The sequence below is a fragment of the Coregonus lavaretus genome, assembly GCF_964263955.1.
Source record: "Coregonus lavaretus genome assembly, chromosome: 22".
NCBI lineage: Eukaryota > Metazoa > Chordata > Actinopteri > Salmoniformes > Salmonidae > Coregonus > Coregonus lavaretus.
Window position 1 is genome coordinate 16,307,449 of NC_140009.1, and position 13,331 is coordinate 16,320,779.

Consider the following 13,331-nt stretch of genomic DNA (forward strand, 5'->3'; position numbering starts at 1 on the left):
TCCCTCTAACAGTGCCTAAAACAGTTCAAATAAAACATATCAAGTATATTAAGTGCATAATAGTCCTCCAACGCACGTCAATTTCCCCTGCATTGAAGGGACAATCGTGTGTGTAATTAGACATTTTCTTTAAACAATCATGCACATTAAGGGCACCTCAGTGGGTTCTGAATGGAGATGTCAATCTGAGCAGCTCGCTTTAAACATCTCTTCCTCTTAATTCATTTATAGTTTGAATGTCAGATTTTCAGCAGCGATTTCATTTGACTGTAAGCTCTAAAGAAGGATGATGTCTCAGATATAAGGGAGTGTGGTGCTTGGTTTTGCCTCGTTGTAAGTATAGCGACTGCATCATTGTCATACCACAGTTCCGCACTGCCTGGGTGATTGGCAGTCGCCATAGCTAACTGCTAATGAAGTGTCACTTCATGTTTCTGTTGGGATGGCAACGGTTGACAGACATTGATATGTTCCAAACTGGCTCAGAGCTATATTTAATTTTTTTAATTGTATTTAACCTTTATTTTATCAGGGAGTCATAATGAGACCAGAAGTCTCTTTTACAGGTGAGCCCTGAATGACATAAATTACAGAAAATACACACAATGCAAGCAGAAAGAAAAACACAGTCATTAAAAACAAAGACATTAATCACTAAAAAGGTCCTCAATCAGCGTTTTGAATTGGCCTAGAGGCACCTAAACATCAAATTTCAGAACATTTTGAAGATTGTTCCACAAATAAGGTGAAAAAAAACTAAAAGCTGATTTACCTAACTCAGTAGAGACCAAAGGAATTTCCAGAGTTAGCCATCCCTGAGACCGGGTGTGGTAGCTCATGTCTAAAGTTTAGTAATGATGTTAGGTACAGTGGGACTTCTTGTAAAAGGGCTTTATAAATGAAAACATAGCAATGTATATGTGACATCAAAGAGGGCCTACCAACTTTTTGGTAGAGAATATTTCAAAAACTAAAAGCATTGTATTTAGGACAAATCATTCACTGAACCCTAAACCTCAACTAAATCTTATAATAAATAATGTGGAAATTGAGCAAGTTGAGGTGACTAAACTTCTTGAAGTAACCCTGGATTGTAAACTGTTATGGTCAAAACATGTTGATACAACAGTAGCTAAGATGGGGAGAAGTCTGTCCATAATAAAGCGCTGCTCTGCCTTTTTAACAACACTATCAACAAGGCAGCTCATACAGGCCCTAGTTTTGTCACACCTGGACTACTGTTCAGTCGTGTGGTCAGGTGCCACAAAGAGGGACTTCGGAAAATTACAATTAGCTCAGAACAGGACAGCATGGCTGGCCCTTGAGTGTACACGGAGAGCTAACATTAATAATATGCATGTAGATCTCTCATGGCTCAAAGTGGAGGAGAGATTGACTTCATCACTACTCGTTTTTGTAAGAAGTGTTGACATGCTGAATGCACCGAGGTGTCTGTTTAAACTACTAGAACACAGTTCGGACATCCATGCATAACCCACAAGACATGCCACCAGAGGTATCTTCACAATCCCCAAGTCCAGAACAGACTATGGGAGGCGCACAGTACTATATAGAGCCATGGCTACACGGAACTCTATTCCACACCAGGTAACTGATGCAAGCAGTAGAATCAGATTTAAAAAATAGATAGAAATACATATCATGGAACAGCAGGGACTGTGAAGAGACACACACAGGCACAGACACACATACACATGATAAGACACGCACTCTACACACACGTACACATGGATTTTGCATTGTAGGTACTGTATGTGATAGTAGAGTAGTGGCCTGAGGGCACACACTTAATGTGTTGTGAAAAGTGTTATGAAATGTAATGTCATGTAATATTTTAGCTTGTATATAACTGCCTTAATGTTGCTGGACCCCAGGAAGAGTAGCTGCTGCCTTGGCAGCAGCTAATGGGGATCTTTAATAAATACAACTGTCGCCCGTAGGAACATCGACTGAATAATCTGCTTTCTACTATTTATCGAGAGGCAGGACCTATTTCTATAGAAGAAGCCCATTTTCATTCTCAGATTCTTAACTAACTCGTCAATATGCTTTTTAAAAGAAAGCTTTTCATCTATCCAGATGCCCAGATACTTGTAAGCAGCGACATGATCAATATGGACACCATCCAAAGTACATATTATGCTTAAATCATCAGAGTTATTTTTATGCGCTCTAGAGAACAACATATACTTCATTTTACCTGCATTCAATACTCATTTGAGGTCAATAAAGTTTTTTCTCTAATACAATGAAGGCAGACTGTAGTTCAGATAGAGCCTGGTCAACCGTGGTGGCAATAGCATACACAACAGTATCATCGGCATACAAGTGTAGGTTACAATGTTTTACAGACAAGTCAATATAGTTAATGTAAACAGTAAAAAGTACAGGACCCATAATCGACCCCTGCGGGACACCTTTCATAATATCCAGGAAACCTGATTTAACACCATCAGTAGATACACATTGACAAGTAATTTTTAAACCAGTTACATGCAGCCTGGTCTAGGCCAATTGAGGAAAGCCACTGAATTAGCAGTGAGTGATCAACAGTATCGAAACCTTTGACAGGTCAATGAAGAGGGCAGCACAATGTTGCCTTTTATCCATACAATTAACCACCATTTATAACTAGGGATGCAGGAGAGATAGTTCTATGACCTGGTCTAAAACCCGACTGATGTACGTTTAGAACACATTTCAAAGATAAGAAAGACCTTAGCTGAGAATTAATCAAGGATTCTAATATTTTATCTAGGTAATTATTTAGGTCACAAGGGTCACCATTTTTGTGAAGGGGGAGTACATGGGCCGCCTTCCAAACCTTGGGGATATTACCAGATATAATCGTCAGGTTAAAAATATGGGTTAATGATTCAGCAATCAGGGGGGCAGAGAGCTGCAGCAAAAATGGATCAAGCATATCAGCCCCAGTCGATTTACATAAATCTTAAGATAGGCATCTAGCACATCACAGATAGTAAATTACTGAAATGAAAACAAAGATTCACTAGAAGTTGACGTGTTAACCGTGGAGTTAGCTAGAGGCTGGCAGAGGGAAGAGCAGTCAATTGACTGTTCAGTGTCAATTAAACCACTGTTTATCTCTAATAAAAAGCCTGCCAAGATAAAATGATGATTAAAAGCATCACTTATCCCCTTCTTCTCAGTTATAATGCCAGTCAGACAGAACTTGCTTAGGCAGGGAAGAAGAGGAATTTGTACGCTTTAGTGCATTTACTATTTTCCAAAATGTAGAAGTATCACCAGCAGAGTCAGAGATAGAGCTTAAAAAGTAGCTTGATTTAGCTTTCTTAATCGAGATAGTACATATGATTCTCAATTCTCTGAAAAATTGCCAGTCCACTACAGAGTATGTTTTCCTTGCTTTGGCCCAGGTTTGGCCCAGTTTCTCATCTGAATGTGCTCAGACGGCTCAGAAGAAAACCAAGGGTTAGATCTATCTTTCACTCTGAATTTTTTTAAAGGGGCGTGTTTATCTGCCAGATAAATAAATATGGAGGATACATTTTCTAGAGCCAACTCAGGGTCATGAATACAGGAGACAGTGGCTAAATCAGAGTAGAACATGTCATGTAAAAACCTTTGAGGAGAGAACTTTTTAAAATGTATCTTAATTAAATGAGGATTAGTATTTTGCTGTGTCATATCTTTAATACATAGTATGGGACAATGATCACTGAGATCATATGCAAATACTCGACTAGACAAATATTTATGGGGGTTATTAGTAAGAATTAAATCAATCAATGAGGAGTTAAAAGGGTTTTTCACATTTAGCCGTGTGGGTTTTGAGATCAATTGAGTCAGATTAAAATCAGTGCATGTACTCTTAAATTGATCACCTAAAATGACCAACTCCGAGGACAGAAAAGGTGTTAAACACTCAGACATAGCACCAATAGCATCCGCCTTGGCAGCAGGTGGGCAGTAAATCCCAGCAACAAATAAATGTGTATTCTGGTTTGTGGACTCATCTAAAACCAGGAGCTCAAATTTATTGGGCACAGAAATATTTAAAGATTGGGGATGCCATGAAATTCGATTTTACATATATCGCCACTCCTCCCCCTTTCTGTAATCTGTCACATCTATATACATTATAATAATTTACTTCAATGTCTTTATCAGAGACAGAACCATTTAACCATGTTTCCGAGAGAACCAGAATGTCAGGACATGAGTCCTGTACCCAAATGTCAATTGTGTCCATTTTTGTATCATACATTTAGGTGCATTAGCCCAAACCCCCTACGAGATTTAAAGTCAGAGGGAGTATTCAGCTCATTCCCATCAGAGCTAACAGGCATAGGGTCATCTGCAGCTATTTGTTGAGTGAGCTGAGACTTTGCCAAGGTCCATGGCCAACCACGTGAGAGCATTTGACAGACCTCCCCCAAGTCGCTGGATGCAGGGGCTGGGGCGGGAACTGGGAGACCAGTGTTGGCAGAGCTCAGTCCACCCGGATTAAGCTCCCGCCAAAGGAGTGGAGCTGCTGCAGGGGACCGGAGTGGCTGCCAATGCTCCATTCTGGGTGTGCAGAGGAGGCCTTGGTGTGGCTCCTGTTGCAGGGTTGAGCCTGCCATTGGGGGCAGGAGTGTCCCAGGACTGTCCTGGGGATGGGAGTAGGGAGGGTAACCAAAACTAGCCTGGGAGGGAGGTTATGGGGGGAATTGAGGAGGGTGGTGTGAAGGGCACTGGCGAAGCTCCAAACTCTCAGCATATGAGGGCTGATGATGAGAATGATACATGGTGTGGACTGCATCATGTGATGCACTACCCTCAACAGAGTTTTGCCAGACCCTAGGGTAGTGGTCGGTGCTGTGTAGAGCTGGGCTGAATTGAGCTGTGCTGTGATGGGCCTGGTCTGGTAGAGCTGTGCTGAGGCTGGCTGGGTCTGGTAGAGCTGTGCTGAGGCGGGCCAGGTCTGGTTGAGCTGTACTGTGATGGGCCGGGTCTGCTTGAGCTGTGCTGAGGCGGGCCGGGTCTGGTTGTCTCTCAGATGACTGAAGGGTCTATTTGACTCTTACCAGAGGCTGCCTCAGCATATGTGGGCTGGCGGTGAGGCTGAGGCTGAGGTATGGTCTGGGCTGGGCTGGGATACACTCCTGTTGGCCACTATTTGTCCTACACCTAGAGTAATATGCCATTTTAGCAGACGCTTTTATCCAAAGCGACTTACAGTCATGCGTGCATAACATTTTTTTTGTGTATGGGTGGTCCCGGGGCTCGAACCCACTACCTTGGCGTTACAAGCGCCGTGCTCTACCAGCTGAGCTACAGAGGACCACGTACAGTCCAGTGCTGTGAATGGTTGTATTGGGCTGACCTGAACTGTGTCTGGCACTGCTGGGTTAAGCTGGGCTGGTTCTGGAACCGCTGGGCTGAGCTGGGTTGGTTCTGGCACCGCCGGGCTGAGCTGGTCTGGGTCTAGCGCCGTTGGGTTCGGACATGTTGGTAGGGGCTGGAGATGTCTATGTTGGGCTCAGCTGAGATGAGATTGGCCTCCTCTCTCTCCCTTGATTGCGGGGAAGTGGTGGGGCTTTGTTACTGGCCTGGTATGATTGTGGATCCTTCAGGTTCTTGGCAAAGATTCTGACTCCCTCATGGTCCAGGTATACATGGTCATACAAGTGCTCACATGTCAGGGTGTGGTGGTGAGAGATGCTGACATTTGGTAGTGAGGAGCAGTCCATGGTGATTTTTTGGTTGACATTTTGGATCATTTGCCAGGGGAGATCTTTCCTTGGTAGGAAGTGAAGTGAAGTGATGCAGACAATTACATTGATGGAAGTTACAATCTATCTGCAATATTAAGCTGATCTACCCCCCCCCCCCCAAAAAAAAAGAAAAGACTAGCTGTAGCCATTGGCGTCGGCTAATGGGGATCCTAATGGGGATCCTAATAAATAAAATAAAATACAAAATTCCGTAATCTTAACTTCAAGTAGGGAGAGGCAGTTCTGGATTCGTTTCACCAATATTGTTTCTGGTGTGCACACAGCTGCTACAGGTGAGGGAGGGAGGGATATACTGTGGGCCTCCTGTTTTGAAGCCCAGGTTTTGGGAGTTGCAGGCATTGTTAGTGGAGACATGTCTGCTCTAGACTGGCCTCAGAGCCTTACATCATTACTGTTCCATTGTTATATATATTAATATTACATTTTGGGGTTGTGTCCACATACAATTGTCTCATGGTCTTGTTTCCAGACATTTTAAGATGTTTGTTTGCCTTGCACAGGGCTGCATGCCAAGCATTTGGACATTCAGTGAAAATTTGATTTCTTTGTATTTTTGTTGCATAAAGTCTACTCTTATGGTCTCTGGGTGTTCTTTTAAAACCTTTGCTTAATATTTTGTCCTCCCTGCTTCACTGGCAATACCTTCTGCATATTGGATTGCAAGGTTGGTGAGTTTGGGGCTTGTAAATGTATCCATCTTAGTTGATTACAGCTGGATACAGTATACTGTATGTTACAGCTGGATACAGTATACTGTATGTTACAGCTGGATACAGTATACTGTATGTTACAGCTGGATACAGTATAGTGTATGTTACAGCTGGATACAGTATAGTGTATGTTACAGCTGGATACAGTATACTGTATGTTACAGCTGGATACAGTATAGTGTATGTTACAGCTGGATACAGTATACTGTATGTTACAGCTGGATACAGTATACTGTATGTTACAGCTGGATACAGTATACTGTATGTTACAGCTGGATACAGTATACTGTATGTTACAGCTGGATACAGTATACTGTATGTTACAGCTGGATACAGTATAGTGTATGTTACAGCTGGATACAGTATACTGTATGTTACAGCTGGATACAGTATAGTGTATGTTACAGCTGGATACAGTATAGTGTATGTTACAGCTGGATACAGTATAGTGTATGTTACAGCTGGATACAGTATACTGTATGTTACAGCTGGATACAGTATAGTGTATGTTACAGCTGGATACAGTATACTGTATGTTACAGCTGGATACAGTATAGTGTATGTTACAGCTGGATACAGTATACTGTATGTTACAGCTGGATACAGTATACTGTATGTTACAGCTGGTTACAGTATACTGTATGTTACAGCTGGATACAGTATACTGTATGTTACAGCTGGATACAGTATAGTGTATGTTACAGCTGGATACAGTATACTGTATGTTACAGCTGGATACAGTATAGTGTATGTTACAGCTGGATACAGTATAGTGTATGTTACAGCTGGATACAGTATAGTGTATGTTACAGCTGGATACAGTATAGTGTATGTTACAGCTGGATACAGTATAGTGTATGTTACAGCTGGATACAGTATAGTGTATGTTACAGCTGGATACAGTATAGTGTATGTTACAGCTGGATACAGTATACTGTATGTTACAGCTGGTTACAGTATACTGTATGTTACAGCTGGATACAGTATACTGTATGTTACAGCTGGATACAGTATACTGTATGTTACAGCTGGATACAGTATACTGTATGTTACAGCTGGATACAGTATAGTGTATGTTACAGCTGGATACAGTATAGTGTATGTTACAGCTGGATACAGTATACTGTATGTTACAGCTGGATACAGTATAGTGTATGTTACAGCTGGATACAGTATACTGTATGTTACAGCTGGATACAGTATACTGTATGTTACAGCTGGATACAGTATAGTGTATGTTACAGCTGGATACAGTATACTGTATGTTACAGCTGGTTACAGTATACTGTATGTTACAGCTGGATACAGTATACTGTATGTTACAGCTGGATACAGTATACTGTATGTTACAGCTGGATACAGTATACTGTATGTTACAGCTGGTTACAGTATACTGTATGTTACAGCTGGATACAGTATAGTGTATGTTACAGCTGGATACAGTATACTGTATGTTACAGCTGGATACAGTATAGTGTATGTTACAGCTGGATACAGTATACTGTATGTTACAGCTGGATACAGTATAGTGTATGTTACAGCTGGATACAGTATAGTGTATGTTACAGCTGGATACAGTATAGTGTATGTTACAGCTGGATACAGTATAGTGTATGTTACAGCTGGATACAGTATAGTGTATGTTACAGCTGGATACAGTATAGTGTATGTTACAGCTGGATACAGTATACTGTATGTTACAGCTGGATACAGTATACTGTATGTTACAGCTGGATACAGTATAGTGTATGTTACAGCTGGATACAGTATAGTGTATGTTACAGCTGGATACAGTATAGTGTATGTTACAGCTGGATACAGTATACTGTATGTTACAGCTGGATACAGTATAGTGTATGTTACAGCTGGATACAGTATACTGTATGTTACAGCTGGATACAGTATACTGTATGTTACAGCTGGATACAGTATAGTGTATGTTACAGCTGGATACAGTATACTGTATGTTACAGCTGGATACAGTATACTGTATGTTACAGCTGGATACAGTATACTGTATGTTACAGCTGGATACAGTATAGTGTATGTTACAGCTGGATACAGTATAGTGTATGTTACAGCTGGATACAGTATAGTGTATGTTACAGCTGGATACAGTATAGTGTATGTTACAGCTGGATACAGTATACTGTATGTTACAGCTGGATACAGTATACTGTATGTTACAGCTGGATACAGTATACTGTATGTTACAGCTGGATACAGTATACTGTATGTTACAGCTGGATACAGTATACTGCATGTTACAGCTGGATACAGTATACTGTATGTTACAGCTGGATACAGTATACTGCATGTTACAGCTGGATACAGTATACTGTATGTTACAGCTGGATACAGTATACTGTATGTTACAGCTGGATACAGTATACTGTATGTTACAGCTGGTTTGCACTTGGCTAGTTGTAGCTTGGCATTTTTTTTATGTAAACAAAGCCTACCTTTCTTGTTTTTTTGTCTGAATTGTTTTAAATTACCTTGTGTAAGGTTATGTACTAGTTTTCCTGTCTTTTGTCCTGTCCTTTGTCCTTTTTGATTGTCCTTTTTGTTATTTGTTACCTAGGTTTTTTTTTTGCTAACAGCAGGTAGCCAGTAGCGAGAAACTCTTAGCAACTCCCTAGCAATGTGTAAATAACTGTTAGCTTGTTAGCTATCTTCTGATGTTATACTCTTAGTTCTTCTTCCTTTATCTTTCACTCGTTTTTCTCAAATGTACTCTTCCTCTAAATCATTTCAAATATGATATATAATACTAGATATTAGGAGCTCATCATTTTACCAGCTGCTCTTGGAACTTGGAACTTGGAACCTAGAATTTAGAATTTACCCAACGGATCTCAGTCACCCACCACCCAACCTTCACTGATCCCACATGATTCACACACACACACTAAATAAACACACACTAAATAAACACACACATGCAACACCACATAGACCTAAACACAGCAGCTGATGGGTGTGTCAGTGTGTGACATCAGACACTCTCTGTATGAGGCCAGATGGGAGAGAACCATCATCAGGACAACACAGACTACTGCTGCCTTCTCCAACTGACACGGCTGGAGGGAATGTGCTTTTCAAGTAACAACGATCTGGTTTGGTTGGCCAGAGTGAATTCTTTGATTTAATTGCTGATTTAAAACCTAGTGAAACAGTTTGATTAGTTGGAGTCAGTTTTATGATTACGTTTATTTGGTTCTTATTGCTTCTCTACTGTCTGGAACTTAAAGTCTGTGTTTGCTCTGGTGCTTTGAAAGACACAAAGGATAAGTAAAATGTATATAAAGTCTTAATATTCAGTTATACAATTCCAATGTCTTCATATAATACCTTGATCACTCTCTCTATGGCCCTGTGTAGCTCGGTTGGTAGAGCATGGCGCTTGCAACGCCAGGGTTGTGGGTTCGTTTCCCACGGGGGGCCAGTATGAAAAAATTTATGCACTCACTAACTGTAAGTCGCTCTGGATAAGAGCGTCTGCTAAATGACTAAAATGTAATGTACAGTGGCTTGCGAAAGTATTCACCCCCCTTGGCAAAGTCAATACTTTGTAGAGCCACCTTTTGCAGCAATTACAGCTGCATGTCTCTTGGGGTATGTCTCTATAAGCTTGGCACATCTAGCCACTGGGCATAGACATAGCGTTTTCCTTGATGGCCAAAAAGCTCAATTTTAGTCTCATCTGACCAGAGTACCTTCTTCCATATGTTTGGGGGTGAACATAACCTCCTTCGGGGTTATCTTTGGTCTCTTTGTTGCCTCTCTGATTAATGCCCTCCTTGCCTGGTCCGTGAGTTTTGGTGGGCGACCCTCTCTTGGTAGGTTTGTTGTGGTGCCATATTATTTCAATTTTTTAATAATGCATTTAATGTTGCTCCGTGGGATGTTCAAAGTTTCAGATATTTTTTATAACCCAACCCTGATCTGTACTTCTCCACAACTTTGTCCCTGACCTGTTTGGAGAGCTCCTTGGTCTTCATGGTGCCGCTTGCTTGGTGGTGCCCCTTGCTTAATGGTGTTGCAGACTCTGGGGCCTTTCAGAAGAGGTGTATATATACTGAGATCATGTGACAGATCATGTGACACTTAGATTGCACACAGGTGGACTTTATTTAACTAATTATGTGACTTCTGAAGGTAATTGGTTGCACCAGATCCTATTTAGGGGCTTCATAGTAAAGGGGGTGAATACATATGCACGCACCACTTTTCCGTTATTTATTTTTCTAGAATTTCTTGAAACAAGTAATTTTTTTAATTCCACTTCATCAATTTGGACTATTTTGTGTATGTCCATTACATGAAATCCAAATAAAGATCCATTTAAATTACAGGTTGTAATGCAACAAAATAGGAAAAACGCCAAGGGGATGAATACTTTTGCAAGGCAATGTATATCCAGGTTGGTGGTACCAGAAAGTGGGTGTGAGGAGTGAATAAGATCTAGTATGAAGTCTGGTGGGGTTAGTGATGCTAGTGGTAGAGGAAGCCTGTCCCTGAGAATCAAAAATGCATATCCTCCTAGCCTTCCTCCAGCCCATGCAGGGTGGTCTACCATGCTAGTGGTAGAGGAAGCCCCTAAACCTCCCCCTAGAACTCACTGCCTGCCACTGGTCTGAAGTAAAAATCATTGGAAGATGGAATTAAAATGGCGGAATTTAAAGGAGAAGGATAGGCTACAACGACCAAGAGCCAACAGGTAGGCTGCTACTTAATATTCTGAATGGAGTTTTTGTAACTGTAGGATGAAAAAGCGAATGCACTGCAGCCTCAATTAGCCTAGCTAGATAATGTTAGCTTCTCCCGGTTTGAATGTGATCATATTTTATGATAAATAACCTTGCTATGGCAGCTATTAGTCTACTATAGCGTGAGTCGGCATGGTTGTTTGCTGTCTCTCCCTCCCTCCTGCTCCCTGTGTCACTCGCTCACAGTACGGCCCCTTCCCCGCCTGCTAGAGCTGCACCTCTTTCTCCCTCCTCTCACACTTTATCAGCTCCAATAAATAAAGTAGCTTAAAAAATGACTTTTCTGCTGCTTCCCTCACTCAGATCGGTCCGGGTCTGGATCCAACCAGGTCTATACGGAACTGGTCTAGTTGTCCTCGGGTCTGTTCGGAACGGGTCTCTATATTGAAATGCATATTGGGTCCAGGTGGGAAAGCCCAAGGTTAATTTCGGAAATTTCGTGAAGACCTCTACTGTCAAGTTCTAGCCCTGACCTCCCCTCTCTCAACTCTCCAAACCTCCCGTGCCCCTGCTTTTCCTTGACCTTTTCTCACTCTTCTTCCCTTCTATCTTGTTCGTTACCTTTCCCTTTCTCTTATTTATCAGCTCCCCTCCGCTTTCCTACATTTTCCTACACTTTTTCAGCCATCTCCCTCAGTCACATAGAGATATTGCTGATCTTAGATCAGCTGTTACAGAATCAATTGTGACAATATGCTAGCTAGTCAATAGAGACACAAACTCTGCGCATTGGTTAAAGAAGGGGGTTTCTGATCAAAAGTTTCAACTGATAATGAAAAAAACACTACAGTAAATACTAAAGTATATACTACAGTTTTCTTTTACTACAGTATTTATACTATAGTTAACTGTAAATACTACAGTATACTACAGTAAATACTACAGTACAGTTCGCAAAAACACTACAGTGAATACTATAGTATTTTTTTTCATGTGGGGGACTACAGTACAGATGAAACCACATTGGAGGCTGAGGTGGACAAACTGTCCCACTAGTTTGTTAAGGCTCTAGGGAGGGACTATGGTAAATCATGCTGGATGGGCAGCAGAATTGATTGAGTATCAGTGTATGCGTGTGTGTGTGTCTGTGTATGTGAGAGAGAGAAAGAAAGAGAGAGGGGTTTGGAGAGCGAGAGAGAAAGAGGGAGCAAGAGAGAGAGGGAGAGAGCGAGTGAGTGTGTGTGTGTGAGTTTGAATGTGTGTAGCAGACCGTGACAGAACATGGTGTGCCTCTGCTAGCCAAACTTATCTCCAAGATGTACTGCAGGCTGAAACTGGTGTACGGAAAAGGAAGGGCAGATCGAGAGAGAGGGAAAAGAAGGAGGGGAGAGGGAAAGCAAAGAGAGAGGAGAGAGGGTGCTGTAGCAAGATACAGAGCCAGCTGGTACACCCATTTACTCTAATTTGCTGTGAAATTAACTGGCAAATTTGTTTCGATCTTTTCGAGAGAGAGAGAGAGAGAGAGAGAGAGAGAGAGAGAGAGAGAGAGAGAGAGATTGAGAGAGAGAGAGAGAGAGAGAGAGAAGAGAGAGAGAGAGAGAGAGAGGAGAGAGAAGAGAGAGAGTGAGAGAGAGAGAGAGAGAGAGAGAGAGAGAGAGGAGAGAGAGAGAGAGAGAGAGAGAGAGAGGGGGGGGAAAACGGAACACAAGGATGATTCTGGGCTTGGCGCTGGAGAGGGTGAACCAGCCATCCATTCACACTGGACACAGGTCTCTGAGAGGAAGTACTCAGTGTGTATGGGTAATCAACATAATCATTTTAGATTCACAGCAACAGTGTGAGAACCCTAGGAACACTGCAGGTATACAGAGTGCTGTGTCAGGCATTTGGGTTGGGGCCAGGTGCTGTGTGTGTGTGTTTGAAAGTATGTGTGTGTCCCCTAATCTATACCTTTAGAATACACATGGCTCTTATTACCCAGGGGGCAGTGCTCCTCATTAACCCCTTACGCAGTTCCCCGTGCTGGCGCAGAGCGCTGGCAGTCTGGACCACTGAGAGACGGGCACATCTCTCCCTCTCTCTCTCTCTCTCTTTCTTTCTCTTTCTTCTCTCTCTCTCTCTCTCTG

General features: G+C 41.9%; 1 protein-coding gene across 1 annotated transcript in view; it reads right to left on the reverse strand.

The window, feature by feature from the left end:
• The window catches only part of LOC311150347 (cadherin-4-like), a gene marked incomplete at both ends in the record, with an annotated part of 445,373 nt that overhangs the window by 29,594 nt on the left and 402,448 nt on the right, over positions 1-13,331 (reverse strand). The window lies entirely within an intron of this gene.